Source organism: Aotus nancymaae, unplaced genomic scaffold (assembly GCF_030222135.1).
Source record: "Aotus nancymaae isolate 86718 unplaced genomic scaffold, 86718_ANA_hifiasm-v0.15.2.pri h1tg000058l, whole genome shotgun sequence".
NCBI classification, from domain to species: Eukaryota; Metazoa; Chordata; class Mammalia; order Primates; family Aotidae; genus Aotus; species Aotus nancymaae.
Genome location: NW_026988472.1, coordinates 16,771,795 through 16,788,696, shown reverse-complemented (window position 1 = coordinate 16,788,696; position 16,902 = coordinate 16,771,795).

The following is a 16,902-nucleotide window of genomic DNA, read 5'->3' as shown; positions in this document are numbered from 1 at the left end:
TCTAGAGAAAAATTTATAGCAATAAATGCCCACATGAGAAGCAAGGAGAGATCTAAAATCGACACCCTATCATCAAAATTGAAAGAGCTAGAGGAGCAAGATCAAAAAAACTCAAAAGCTAGCAGAAGACAAGAAATAACGAAGATCAGAGCAGAACTGAAGGAGATAGAGACACAAAAAAAACTTTCAAAAAAATCAATAAATCCAGGAGGTGGTTTTATGAAAAGATCAACAAAATAGAAAGACTGCTAGCCAGATTAATAAAAAAGAAGAGAGAAGAATCAGATAGATACAATAAAAAACGATAAAGGGGATATCACCACTGATTCCACAGAAATACAAACTACCATCAGAGATTACTACAAACAAGTCTATGCACATAAACCATTAAAGCTGGAAGAAATGGATAAATTCCTGGACACTTGCACCCTCCCAAGCCTAAACCAGGAAGAAGTTGAAACCCTGAGTAGACCAATAACAAGGGCTGAAGTTGAGTCAGCAACTAATAGCCTACCAACCAAATAAAGCCCAGGTCCAGATGGGTTCACAGCAAAATTCTACCAGACATACAAAGAGGAGCTGGTACCACTCCTGAAATTATTCCAAACAATCCAAAAAGAGGGAATCCTTCCCAAATCATTTCATGAGACCAACATCATCCTGATACCAAAATCCAGAAGAGACTTAACAAGAAAAGAAAACTTCAGGCCAATATCCATGATGAACATAGATGAAAAACCTTCAATAAAATACTGGCAAACCAATTGCAACAGCACATCAAAAACCTTATCCAGCACAATCAAGTAGGGTTCATTCCAGGGATGCAAGGCTGGTTCAACATACACAAGTCTATAAACGTAATCCACCACATAAACAGAACCAAAGACAAAAACCATATGATTATCTCAATAGATGCAGAGAAGGCCTTCGACAAAATTCAACAACCTTTTATGCTAAAAACTCTCAATAAACTAGGTATCGATGGAATGTATCTCAAAATAATAAAAGCTATTTATGACAAATACACAGCCAATATCATACTGAATGGGCAAAAACTGGAAGCATTCTCTTTCAAATCTGGCACTAGACAAGGATGCCGTCTCTCACCACTCCTATTCAATATAGTATTGGAAGTTCTAGCCAGAGCAATCAGGCAAGAAAAAGAAATAAAGGGTATTCAATTAGGAAAGGAGGAAATCAAATTGTCTCTATTTGCAGATGACATGATTGTATATTTAGAAGACCCCATCGTCTCAGCCCAAAATCTCCTGAAACTGATAAGCAACTTCAGCTAAGTCTCAGGATACAAAATCAAAGTTCAGAAATCACAAGCATTCCTATACAGCAATAACAGAGCCAAATCAAGAACGAACTGCCATTCACAATTGCTACAAAGATAACAAAATACCTAGGAATACAACTAACAAACGATGTAAAGAACCTCTTCAAGGAGAACTACAAACCACTGATCAAGGAAATAAGAGAGGACACAAACAGATGGAAAAACATTCCATGCTCATGGTTAGGAAGAATCAATATTGTGAAAATGGCCATACTGCCCAAAGTAATTTATAGATTCAACACTATCCCCATCAAGCTACCTGTAACCCTCTTCACAGAACTGGAAAAAACCACCTTAAACTTCATATGGAAACAAAAGAGAGCCCACATAGCCAAGACAATGCTAAGCAAAAAGAACAAAGCTGGAGACATCACGCTACCTGACTTCACACTATACTACAAGGCTACAGTAATCAAAACAGCATGGTACTGGTACCAAAACAGAGATATAGACCAATGGAACAGAACAGAGGCCTTGGAGGCAACACCAAACATCTACAACCATTTGATCTTTGACAAACCTGACAAAAACAAGCAATGGGGAAAGGATTCCCTGTTTAATAAATGGTGTTGGGAAAACTGGTTAGCCATGTGCAGAAAACAGAAACTGGACCACTTCCTGACATCTTACACTAAAATTAACTCCAGATGGATTAAAGACTTAAACATAAGACCTAACACCATAGAAACCCTAGAAGAAAACCTAGGCAAAAGCATTCAGGACATAGGCATAGGCAAGAACTTCATGACTAAAACACCAAAAGCATTGGCAGTAAAAGCCAAAATAGACAAATGGGATCTAATTAAACTCCAGAGTTTCTGTGCAGCAAAAGAAACAATCATTAGAGTGAACCAGCAACCAACAGAATGGGAAAAAATTTTTGCAATCTACCAATTGAAAAAGGGCTAATATCCAGAATCTACAAAGAACTAAAACAGATTTACAAGAAAAAAACAAACAAACCCATTCAAAAGTGGGAGAAGGATATGAACAGACACTTTTCAAAAGAAGACATTTATGAGGCCAACAAATGTATGAAAAAATGCTCATCATCACCAGTCATTAGAGAAATGCAAATCAAAACCACATTGAGACACCATCTCATGCCAGTTAGAATGGCAATCATTAAAAAATCTGGAGACAATAGATGCTGAAGAGGATGTGGAGAAATAGGAACACTTTTACACTGTTGGTGGTGTAAATTAGTTCAACCATTGTGGAAGACAGTGTGGCGATTCCTCAAGGACCTAGAAAAATTCCATTTGACCCAGTAATCCCATTACTATAGTCCCAAAGGACTATAAATCATTGTATTATAAAGACACAAGCACACGCATGTTCATTGCCACACTGTTTACAATAGCAAAGACCTGAAACCAACCCAAATGCCCATTGATGATAGTCTGGACAAGGAAAATGTGGAACATCTACACCATGGAATAATATGCAGCCTTAAAAATCAATGAGTTCATGTCCTTTGTAGGGACATGGATGAATCTGGAAATCGTCATTGTCAGCAAACTGACACAAGCACAGATAATCAAACACCGCATGTTCTCACTCATAGGTGAGTATTGAAGAATGAGAACACATGGACACAGGGAGGGGAGCATCGCACACTGGGTCTGTTGGGGGGAATAGGGGAGGGACAGCAGGGAGTAGGGAGGTTGGGGAGGGATAACATGGGGAGAAATGCTGGATATAGGTGACGGGGGGATGGAGGCAGCAAACCACATTGCCATGTATGTACCTATGCAACAATCCTGCATGTTCTGCACATGTACCCCAGAACCTAAAGTGAAATTTTATATATATATATATATTAAAAGAAAATGCAGATTGATTCCACTACTTTGAGCAATGAAATATCCCTTTATAAAACAGATCATTAGAAATACTGCCTGGGAAAAGAATCAGCATTATATTTTGACAATAAATTTATGAAAACATAACAGGATAATCATCCTAATGCTAAAAAAAAATTGGCAAAAGACATGAACAGATGCTTCTCAAAAGAAAACATATAAATGGCCAACAAAAGTGAAAAAATGCTCAACACCACTAATAATCAGAGAAATGCAAATCAAAACCACAATGAGATACCGTCTCACATCGGTCAGCATGACTGTTATTAAAAAGTCAAAAAACAACAGATGCTGGTGAGGCTCTGGAGAAAGAGAAACACATATACACTGTTGGTGGGAATGTAAATTCATTCAGCCATTGTGAAAAGCAGTTTGGCAATTTTTCAAAGAACTTCAAATGGAACTACCATTCAACCCAGAAATCCTATTACTGAGTATATATCAAAAATAAAAGAAAAATTCTACCAAAAAGACACATGCATTCACATGTTGATTGCAGCTCTATTCACAATAGCAAAGACATGAAATTGACCTCGGGTTAAGAAAATGTGGCACATATACACCATGGAATCCTACAAGGCTGTAACAAAGAATGAAATCATGTCCTTTGTAGCAACATGGATGCAGCTAGAGGCTATTATCCTAAGCAGATTAACTCAGGAACAGAAAACCAAATACTACATGTTCTCCCAATACACTGCATATTCACGGACATAAAGATAGCAACAATAGACATTGGAGACTTCTAGAGGCAGAGTCAGGGGAGCAAGGGTTGAAAAACTATTGGGTACTAAGCTCAGTATCTGGGTGACAGGATGATCAATCATACCCCAAACCTCAGCATCATGCAATATAACCAGTTAACAAACCTGCACATGTACCCCTGAATCAAAAATAAAAGTTAAAAATTATGAAAATAAAAAATAAAGCCTACAGCTTTTAAAAAAAGGAAAATAATAAATTTTAAACATTTCTTGCCTTTTTCATATCTTTATCTTTCATATATTTTCTGGAAGCTTTTATTGACTTTATCTTCCATCTTCTACATACATTTTAGAAATTTCAGCAATCATCTTATTCATTTACTTTATAAAGCTCTTTCTTGTTTTTTGTTCATTTCACAGTCTCCTTTTTCTATCAATTAAATAACATTATTATTCTTTTTAAATACTAAGTGCTTTTGTGTTTTCCAATTTAAAAAAAAGACGAAAAAATAAAAATAAAAATAAAAGCAGATTGGGAAATTTAGGTAAATTAGCTTCTAGATACAGGGATAATTTTTTATTCACTATTATGATTTTTTTCTGAAAATAATTCCAGCCATAGCCATCACTGGTCACTGGCTTGTGAGAATTGGGGCTTAGTGGGATTTTACCTGGAATGAGAGACTCCCATTTCTGTGCAAATTTTTGCTTTCTTTCATTGATTCTGTTAATGCCTCATTTACCAATGATCGTTAGATAATTACACTATTTTTAAAATAGTCTTCCTTGCTAAAGAGGGACTAAAAATGTTTTGACAGTAATGTTAGCTTATTTTGCAGAGATAATCCACCTTCTAGTCGTTATGAAAAATAAATGCAATGTGTTAGTGGTGCCAGTTGCTTTTTTTCTGTATTGTGAAACTGAATCATCAATTTTTAATAATAAAACTTTAAATAAGCTACATAAGAAATATCAAGCTTGTTCATTCATCTTCAAAATTTACAACCAAATACCTTTATGATTCCTCTTCACATTTGCTCCCTAATTATATGACTGGCCTCTACAGTTATATGTTATAATTCCTGGTGTATCTAAAATGGAGATCTGACATTCTCTAAAACCCTCTATGAAAGGGTGCAGGATATATGTTTTTTGTGACCCTAGGGCTCTATCAGAAGAGATAGCATTTGGGGATTCCCTAGACACTGACTCTATTCCCTCTCATGAAGGTGACTCTATTCCCTCTCAAAAAACTGGCTCTTTTGGTTAGCATTCTAGCAGAATAAAAATGCATACTCAAACTGGGCAATTTGAGGAAAGTTTAATAAAGGGAATATTTTTAAATGCATGGGCATAGGGATAAGGAAACCAACAAAGAATAGTATAGTTCTCCACATTTAGCAATAGTGGGGACCCATAACCATCATTAGGTCTGAAAGGGCAAGAGGAGGGCACAGAGACAGGATCTATATTAAGAGAGCAGCCTGACAGAAACAGCTTTCCATAGGAACAAGCAGCCAACCCATGGTGATCCTGTAGAGAGGCAGCCAGAGAAGTAAAATATCCCAGCCTGAGTCTTCTCTCATCTTTCCGTCTCAGCCAGTGTCTCTAATTGGCTGAAGCCAACCAGAAGGACAATTACGCCTGTTGACAAGTTCATACAGGTCAGTTTCCTGGAGTGCAGAGCAGGGTGGGAAAGGCCAGAGTGGATGTGGCAGACAATGAAAAATATTCTGCACACCATGAAAAGCTCATGCTTGTAAACAATTTCTTAAATGGAGTAGTTTTTGTCACTTCTTCCAGAATGGTAACATAAGTCCATGAATTCAGAAGGAAGTAGTATAGTAAGATCTGGCTTATTTCTCAATTCTGGAGGACTCTACCTGCATGAAGAATGACACAGGCAGTTTCATATCCTGTAGAAAAGCCAGGCATGAGAGGAAAACCATGTGAAGATATATTACATCTGCTCACACTCTGTATGGTCACCTCATTCTATATCCTTGGTAAAATGATTGAAAACTTCTATTGTAAGTGTATATATGTCTGTCTGTGTATGTAGTTTGTTTCTCCCCATTAATTTACAATTTACCTGAAACACTATTCCTTCATATTTCCCAAACACATAAACATTTCACGGTATACATATACTTGTCCTTTAACCATAGAAATAGATACCACTTAATTTTGCTAAAGAGTATGCTTTATGAAACACAGGTGGAGTATGATTCATTTGATTACTGCTGACGCTAGTATTTGATTTCCATAATTAACCTCCATACTCATTGATAATGTTAATAAAAGCATCCTAAGTATCTTTGGATGGAGAAGGAACCCTGGGTAGTGGCCAAATGAAGGTGGGAGAGATAGCTGGGAATAAAATAAACTGATAAAGAAAGGGAAAGTATTTGAAGTAGAGTGCTGCATTTCTGTTGCTGTAGAGTAAATCCTTACATGGGTGCATTAACTTGGGAGAAGGATCGTTAACCAGAAACAGATCTATGTTTTATGGGGCCTAAAGATGATACAATTTGAAAGATCTTCTTTGAGAAAAACAATTCAAACTTATGAATGTGAAGTTTTCTATATGAAAGTAAAATATTTTGAGAAATTGCATCAAATAAATTTTAAGAAATTAACATCACAAATATCAAAGAATCTTGAAATACAGCATAATATGACTATAAATTAGTTGCCTTACATACCTCTTTATATTTTGGCTGTGTACTCCTTTATTTCCTCCTCATATGCAACCTTTTTATAATATCATTTTCTATAAAAAGAGTAGAAGATAATTCAGTCTTTTCTCTAGTGTGCTTTTGTTCCTCTATCATTATATTTCCCATGCTGGGCACTATAGTTTGTGTTCTTATTCCATAAAAACTTTGGCCCTGCATTGGCATAGTTGTTCTGGGTTAGTTGGCACAATGGATGGCAGGAGTATTTCTGGAAGCCATTCTTGCCCTTGATTGGCTAACAATAGCTTAACTCTACACAGTGACTGTCTCCCACATAAATATATATATCTCCCTAACTCCAAATTAAAATTAAGCCCAACTCAAGTTCCCTCTAAAATGTCTGTGGCCACTCCATTGCTACCTGACATGAGTAGAAATGTGACAGAATGGAAAGTTGTCATAAAAAGAGTCAATGGTCTTAACAGGTCATGATTAAAATATCTTATTTTGCAATTATTCCAAAATACATAATGTTAATATGTTGCTTGTGCCTCTTCTATGACCTTGGAAAGGAACTATGTAAGTTTTACTTGCTTCATGATAAATCCAACTTTAGGTAATTGAAATAAACTGAACAGTGCCTCACCTTCCTCCCGTGAAGGTAACAAGAAGAGGATTCAGGGTGGAGTCAGTTCTGCTGCTTCTCCCATAGAAAGAAGGTAGAATTTGGATATTTAAGTTCTCATTTTTGCCCATTTATCACTCAGCCTGGCATGGGCCAGAGCTTGGGGCTTAGTGGGGAGGAATGCTTGTAAGTAAGAGCTATGATAACTTATTCATGTATTTACTCATTCAATATATACTTGCCGATTATGTGCCAGGCACTATTTGAGATAATAGGTATAAAATGGTGAGTAAAACAGATGTAATCTCTGTCTTTCAGGGATCTTAAAAGTCTAATGGAGGACAGACAACTTACAATTCCATCTTTAAGTAAAACAAATATGTGAAAAGTAATAGAATAATTTGTCTACCATCCTGTCCATACCTTGGCACAAAGCACTGGTAATCCCAGAAAAAAATAATTCTCTACAGTCCCATTCATGGCCTTGGAATCTGTGGTCTCTTTCTGTTCCTAAAAAATAGCAGAAAGGGAAGGTAAAAACTCTAGAGTGGAGAGGATAGAAGTTGAGAAATCAACCTATCTCCAAGTCTTCGTTCTTTGCAGTCTTGTGCTTCACTGGACTGTGGACAACATAGAAGAGGTATAGTTTCCTATATTCAACCGATCAGTGATGAAAGATAAGAAATAGGCACCAAATGAAGCTTCTCTTCTTCTACTCTCTCATGTCATTCCTATCACAATGGCTGTAAAACATTTGTTGGCAATGTGAAGGCTTCCATTATTGAATAGGGAGAAAGATAAAAAATTTCCTTCTATGTTCATCCTTGCCACAGACTTTCAGAAACTATCTAATTTCTTAGCACCTCAGCTGCATACCAGTGAAATGAGGTCAACTATATAAATTCCTTACTTAACTAATTGGGATACAAACTGCTGCAAGAATTACAGCTGTGAATTAGTGGGTTCCAGAGGACTTGTCTGTGGTTAAAAGAAAACAGGCAGAACTCCATAGGCCCTCAAGAAAGGATAACCATACAAAGTTGTATATAACTAAAGAGGAATAACTTTTTAAAAGAAAATCCTTAGACATAAAGGCATTTTAATCAATATTGAATGTTGAATCAATATTAAAATCAGTACTCTCTATGGCCCAGCCATGCATACTGCTCTCATAGGTCTCTGATTGATCTTTTTGTCTTCAGATATACCTTCACAGGAATGTCAGTATTCTGGAAACGGTGATGGGAATCCTACTACCAGGTAAAAACTCAATGATGTAATGAATATGCAAATGACATATCTACTATGCCCATTACATTTCTTAAAGTCTGTCAAGCTCTCACTAAGCCAAGCCATGTGATCTTTGGATGCATCAAAGCTCAGGAAAAGAACACTGAGTTTGAATCCTGGTTCTGCAACTTTCTGGGTTCCTATGACCTTGTACAAGTTACCTAACATGTGAACTTCAGTTTTCCTGGCCTATGAAATAAGGATAGCAATAACACTTGCAGGATTGCTTAATTATTAAAAAATTTCTAGTCATATAAAAGATGTGCCACAAAGCAGGTACTCAATGAATGGTCGGTACTACTAATTGTAAACTTCAGCACAAGCATAAACTTTTTAAAATTATTTGTTCTTTCTAGTATTTAAACTTTGGACTAAGAAAGATTTTATCGTAAGAGTATTATAATTTGTAAACATGAGCCAACTTCTGTATAGCAATTATTTTGCTGGGAAGTAAGCAAGGTCATAAATCAATAATAACTCTTGCAACCTCAGGACTTATTGATCTTGCTGTTTGTCTTCTGTAATGTTCCTGGAAAACCCAATTATTTTTGGAAGTTATCCAAACTAGTTTACCCATTATTCTATATTAGTGTTATTAGTAACAAGTTATGAAAGCATTTGATTGATTTTCTTGGAAAACAATCCATTTATAGTATAATAGAGATATTTACTCAATAAATTTCTTAACATTTTATATCTTAAAAAGAACAAGTTGGGACAAGTGGCTAGAGATTCTAGAATCACATGCTTCTGATAAATTCCACTTTTTTGGCCACTGCGGTCAAGAGTCCTAATGAGCACTTTAGGAAAAATTCTAGAGATATGTGAATCCCATCTATCTTATGGAGCTGACCATTGGGAATAATTTAAAGTAGAAAAATCTTTTAATATATCTGGTGTTGTTCTCTGATACTCAGTATAATGCTTGGTGTGGATTAAATGCCCAGTAAATGTTTGTTAGATGAATGAATAAATGAGTGAATGAAAGCATAAACAAATCACAAATGCATAAGTACTTACCCACTGTAAATGCTTGTGAAGGTGGCTCTACTTTCTCAGTACTAATGTTTTCTTGGATTTATAGTGATGTCTAAAAGGCCTATTTCTTTAACACTGAACTCTATTGGCAAATTCAATTGCCTCTCTGTTCCCTTTTTCAATTTAGTCTGTTTGATAAGAAGTAGTCACTAAGATGCATAAAACTTTTCTTTATGATGGTGAGATAGCTTGCATTTGAGCCTAATATTTGGAAGACCAAAGGGAGCTATTTATTAAAACAAAATGGGGCATGGAAGAGGTTAGTAGTTCCCCAAATTTGTCTGATGTAAGAATCACTTTATATACATGTTAAAAATACAAATTCATAGGTGTCAGTCAAGAAAGTCCAAAAGAAATACACCAAGTGGTTCTTATGACCAGGCAGGTTGGGCAAAGACCAGGCTAGGGTACGACTGTCACCTTACTGTCAGAAGACCAATGGAGCTTGCTTGAGGTAACAATTTTCCTTAACTTCTATAGGGATATCGGTATCTTCCCAGACCACATCAAAGGGATTCTAAGAGAATCATAAGAGGTTTAATTTTCAAACCTTTATACTGTGTGCAGACTTTTGAAATCTATCCTAAAGATACTAACAAACCCATCAGGATTGCAATGTTTCTGCGAGAAGACACCGTCACAGTTTGACAAATCCTTGTTTGGCAACCTCCCATGTGACCTTTCCAAAATCACTGTGGCCCACCCACACTAACTAGGAGCTCCCAGTCTACCTTTTCTGTCACTATTTCCCTGGAAATGAGCTAGTATACTTGTGCAATTAATAAATATTGAAGTGGAGAAAAATGTGTGTCTTTGCCAAAGGAAAATAAGAACCTGGTCTTATTTAATAGTAATAGTAATAGTAATAGCAAGTTACTATTAGAAATTAATCATTTCCATTTGGCTGATTTTCTTGTCTAGACTAATATTCTCTGTTCTTAGCAAATGCTCCTACAGGTATATTGAGAAGAAAATAAAAATAACAAAAACAGTTGTCACTGCATTAATAACCATTGTAATATTAACACTTTTTTAACTCAGTATGTATCTGGGCATTTTGGCTAGAATTGGGAATTTGAATTAGTAGAATAAGACTTCTCTAATGTAAAATGAAGGTGATAAATGTAATGTTAATCTAGTCAAGAAAGTACACTTGGTCCCTTCATGGTTATTGCCTAATAAGATCCATGCACAAAAAAAGATTTTCCCTTTATTTTAACAATAAAAGTTATTATTAATAAAACTATTATGAGAAAAGCTTTGAGCTAAGTGTTTTACATGCTGTACTTCTCTTAAACTTCATGATGTCCTTCTGGAGCAAGTATTATTATTATCATCATCATTTTACAAATGAGGACATTGAGACTAAAAAAGTTACAACTTGCCAGAGGTCTTGCAGCTAAGTGGCAAAGTCAGGATATGTATTCATCTCCATAAAACTCCAGAAGCCAAATTCTTAATTACCATCATTTATCGATTTTTAACCAAAAACAAATAGAAACTTAACAGTTCATATTCCTGTTTTTTTAAGATAATGTGTCTTCATTTATTTATACTTCCTGCCTGATTTTCTTGAAGATCTAAAGAAATTGATAATAGTACCATTACCAATTGCTTTAGACTAAAACTATTTTTTATTTAAATAGCCCTTTCTAATTCTTGTTATTAATAAAAACTACATGTTTATATATATGTATTAATATATGCATATTTGTGTCTCTGTGTGCATATATATAAAATAGACATAAATATATCTTCATAATGATGTGAGAACCAAAATATGTAATTGTAACATCTGTTATCTTCATTCTGAAGCCTTTCTTCTGGGTCTTTCCAGTTTTAATATCTATCCTAGAAGCTGCTAGGTACAAGTAGTTGGTGAATGATCCTAGGTTTATGCTCAAATTTGACTGAACAGCTTTCTCAAGAGATTACAAGGTGACTTTATCTGGGTTTAAATTTCAATGTTGATGCATGCTGGATTCTCTGGAAGCATAGTGGAGACAGAATTTGGCATAAGAAGTATTTATTAGGGAGAGGGATGAAGCAGGATTGGGCAGAGCAAGAAGTTGAACAGCAAAGCAGGCCTGGCAAAACCTTGGTGGACCCACAGGGGGCTTAGGTGACCATAGGGCCCGTCGGGGTTGCCTGAGTTAGCAAATAAAATATGGGACACCCAGTTAAATCAAGTTTTTGATTAAAAAAATAACTTTTTAGTATGAGTATGTCCCATGCAATATTTATCCTATGCAGTATTTTGTCTGGCAACCCTACCTCCATTGGACCAAAATGTCTGGATCTTTATATACCAATTTTGATCAGTCATTGGATATAGATCATGCCAGGAAAGATACAACCTTGGGAGAGGTGGCTTTTTACAGCAGAGGCAGACCCTGAAGGAGCTGAGAGGTAGGCAACAAACCCTTCCACAAAAGGAGATCTGGGAGGCATATACCTGTGTTCACCACAAATTTATAGCCACGAGGAGTCTCAAGGCAACTGAAAACTCTAGTAAAAGGGTTTTAATGAAGGGATTTTAGCAGCTCCAAATTTTGCTGCTTAGTGGTGGACTTGCATTGATACTACAAAGGAATGACCTAACAAGAAAGCTCTTTTCAGTCAAGTGTATAAGCAGTGAGACTGAACACATATTCATGAAAGAAATGTAACAACTGAAAAGTCTGGAGCAGAGCCAGCTTTCTGGGTGTGTGACCAATGCAGTCATATAGGGCCTGGGCTCAGAAGGGCCCTGAACTTGATTTAATACTTTGATATCTCTGTCTTGAAGTTATTGGTAGTTTTATCTCTTTTATTTTGTTAGTGAAGTCTGATGGACAAAGGAACCTGCATGTGAGCAGAGAAGAAGCATGCAGGATATGTGTGTGTCTGCCATTCCTGTGTCCCTGTTCACATGTAGTGTTCATGATACCACGTGAGTCCCCAGTTTTTGTGGATTAGCTATCCATGGGAGTTCAGTGAGACTCAGAGTGAAGATAAGATAAGCAGGTTACATTTACGACCAATAGGCCAGGGTACTGACAGCCACAGGAGGCCATGTTTTCTATTTGAATTAGAGCTTTCCTTGAATGCAGAAGGAAGGAAATTGTATTCTAAGAAATACAAATTACCAGGAAATCTACCATATTCTTTCTTATTCACATTATATTCTGATATTAGCCAACCACTTGTGCTGAAAATGATGACAAAGAAGGAAATGATGAGCATCCCATAGTTATTTTTTCTTTTCTCTTAGAACTTTCTAACTCACTAGCAAGTTGAGGGTAGCAAGTGCTGGTAGAATGTGTGCCTGTGTATCAGGAAGTGAAATAAAAACAGTTAAGTTAGTTTTTCCGGTGTCTCCACTGTTCTGGTAAGAATAAAATACATATGCATGTATAAACTATGAAATATATATTGGGTGTTTTTAGTGATACCACATATGAATTAAATCCTCTTATATTTTCATTTAATACTAGCATTGTACAATATAAAAGTGGACAGTAAAATTCATGCAGTAGTTTAAAATTTGAATTTTTTTTTGCTTAGAATGACATTAAATGGCTGATAAAATCTTGGCAAATCAAGAAAGAAACTACAGAAGAAAAGAAAAGGCTTTATCTTTTAGTATCTTTACAGACAGTTTTTGAACAAGAGGCCCTAATTTTCATTTTGTACTGGGGCTCAAAACTATGCAGATTTTAAGTCAGACAAATAGGATTAGCAAGTATAAATGGAGTAGAGTGAGACAGGACTCTGAAAAACAGTTTTAGGAGAAATTCTGGTCTTCCAGGACCATGACTGTGGATGGATGGACTTGCACTACTTTGAACAATTTATTTTTTGTATCTTGTGACCTAACATACCAGCAATAATTTTCCTCTTTATTCTGTGATCAGTTATCAAATATTTATTGCGCCTGTATGGATATAGCAATGTAATAGGATATATGAAGGGGGAAAACTGGTGTTGAGCTACAAGGACAATAAATATCAGCTACCCTCAAGGAGCTTGCATCCAAATAATTGACTTTTCTAATTATTTCTAGATTCTAATATGTGCCTACATGATAGTACTTGTGCACATAAACACATACAAACACACACACCTGACATTATCCTTTCCTCCCCTCTTAACCATATTTTGTTCCCTTTCTCTTTCAACTCTCTGGACGTTGTTAGGATGGTGATGATGGTGATCGTAATGGTGATGATAATGATAATAGTGAACATTATTTATAAGCACTTTGCACATATTAATCCAGATAATCCACATAATAGTCCTGTGAGATCTGTGCCATTTTAGTCTCCTTATTATAAATGAAGAAACTGAAGCCCGGAAAGGTTAAGTAATTTGTGCCCTAAATCAAATATCTAAAAAGTGGATGAGCCAGGATTTGAACCAATATGGTCCCCACTATACTACACTATGAAATTTCCTCAAAGTTTTAGGCAATAGTGACCTTGAACAGTGGTCTGCAAATTTACATATGTGTATTGCAGCAGAAGAGAGGTACTAGAAATTCCAGCAAAGTTTTAGGGAATTATTATTTCCAGCTCCTCAGCTTCATTGAGCTCCTTTTCCTGTAGTGGTTTGCCAAGAACAAGCCTGAAGTTGAGGCTGGTTCCCTTTCCCACCTCCCCTTTCACAATACCCCTCGTCCCTTCTTAGAGAAAAGAGGCCCTCATACTAAATCTTATTATGTCTCATTGTCCTGGGGTATATATAGCAGCCTCCCCTCAGAGTACCAACTAAAGGGTAATTTAAAGTACTGGTAATAATATTGATAAAGTAAATGACTTTAAGACCGTGTAACAATATCTTTTATAACTCAGGAATTTGTGGTTCTTTGTTATCAATAAATTAAAGGAGGACATAAACAGAGTACTAGCTGATAGGTTATTAAAGATAATTTTTGATGACAAAACGCTATTTGAATTTTGTCATATAACTTAGAATGAATTCTAAGAACTAGGTGACAGTTTTATGATAAATCCATTCTCATTCTTTTATTTAAGGGACAAGTTTTCTCAGTGTTTATGTTTACAGAAATAGAACAGAGAAAGTGAGTTCATGTTGAATTGTTTCATTCTATGTACCATTCATTCAGAAATACATAAACTAATTGTATAAATGCAGTGCCATCCATTTCATTAAAAAGCACATTTCTGTTAAGATTATACTTTTGTTTAATATATGAAGAAAACTCAACATCACTGATTATTATAGAAATGTAAATCAAAACAATGAGATACATTCTCACACCAGTCAGAATGGCTATTATTAAAAACTCAAGAAACTACAGATGCTGGTGAAGCTGTAGAAAAATAGAAACAACTTTACACTGTTGGTGGGAATGTAAATTAGTTCAACCATTGTGGAAGACAGTGTGACGATTCCTCAAAGACCTAGAAACAGAAATACCATTTGATCCAGCAGTCTCATTACTGAGTATATACCCAAAGTAACATAAATCATTCTATTGTAAAGATACATGCATGCACATGTTCATTACAGCACTATTTGTAATAGCAAAGACATGGACTCAACCCAAATACCCATCAGTGATAGACTGGATAAAGAAAATGTGGTACATATATAGCATGGAAAACTATGCAGCCATAAAAAGGAATGAGATCATGTCCTTTATAGGAACAAGGATGGAACCGGAAGCCATATCCTCAGCAAAGTAATGCAGGAATAGAAAACCAAACATTGCATATTCTAACTTGTAAGTGGGAGCTGAAAAATGTGAACACACGAGCACAGGAAGAGGAACAACACACAATGGGGCCTGTCAGGGGTGAAGGAAGGGAGAGCATCAGGATAAATAGCTAATGCATGCTGGGCTTAATACCTAGGTGATGTGTTGATAGGTGCAGCAAACCACCATGGCACACATTTACCTCTGTAACAAACCAGTACATCCTGCACATGTACCCTGGAACTTAAAGATTGTACTTTTGTTTAATAATTATTTATCAAAATCTGTAATGTATTTGTTGTGTCTGATCATTATTTCTAATAATAATTGTAATGACAATTCAATCCTGAAGAAAATTTTAATAAGTAATGTTGTTTGATCAAAGGAAGTTTTTAAAAAATAGATTTCAATTTACATATGTATATTTATTGCATAGAAAAAATAGGTTTTTAAAAGATTTTGAAAGGTAAAATACAGGCATAGTATAAAATTTCTGACAGTTAGAAAAGAGCTTATTCACATAATGTTTTTTCAAATAAATGATGAGTAGCACTATAGTAACAGATTCTGATGGCTACCTTTAAGAACGATGTAACAGTTTGTTTAAAAATGTCAATATGTAAAATATATTCTTCATACTTAACATTATAATGAAACAATTTAAAGGCCAACTTAAAAATATATAAAGGGGTATTTAGTTTAATACAACTTTTTGTAGGTATACTAACATAAAAGTTTGAAGACCTCATGACCTGGGGGAATTATCTTGTAACCTAAGTATGTTATGTTCAATTCATCTCCATTACACACTATATATTCCTTCAGCTCTTTTTAATGCCCAAAGCATCCTTTGAAGTTGATGAAAGCCTTGTGCCAAGAAGGAAGAAAGGGGTGATAGAAACCCATCAATTGTAGTGTCTCCAGAGGGGCTGTTTAAATGAGTAATCAATATTTTCTTCTCTTCATCATGTTCAGGGAACTTTCAGCCTTCTTACTTATTTAATTTGAAAATTGCATCTCTCATAATTGCTTTTGGACTTACATATAGCATTTATAAGTAAAAAAGTATGTACCTTATAACTTCCCGCTGGTATAGCCCTAGGTAAAAATAAGAATATGATTGTATAAGTGAGAAAATGAGACAAGACAATTGCTTTCACCTTGGAAATGGAAAGCAAGATGACCGATGGAGGTGTAATCAAGATATAAAGAATGAGGAAGCAAATTCTTTCTGACTAGCTGTGTGTGCCTAAAGTTACTTAATTAACCTCTCTGAGACTGTTTCTTCAAATAGGGAAAAAAGTAATAACTGTCTTAGAAGTTTCTGTCAGGTATGAATGAGATTAAATGTGAAGAGCTTGGCAAAATGTCCAATATTTTAAAAATGTTAGAAATCTGTGGAGTTGGCTAGGGAAGGAAAGAAAGAAATTCCTTGAAAAAAAAAATAAGGTCAGGAATTCGTTTTAATATTTCAGAGATTTCCTCTTCTAAGAAATGCCCTTTAAGGGCTATATGATTATTTATTATTTCAGAGATATTGTCATTGCTAATATATTTTAGTAACTACTTTTTAGGGATTGTCTTCCAAACAGTAGTTTAGAATATCCTCTCTTAATGATTTAAAAGGATATCCTAAACTTTTAAGAAACTTTTTTTGTT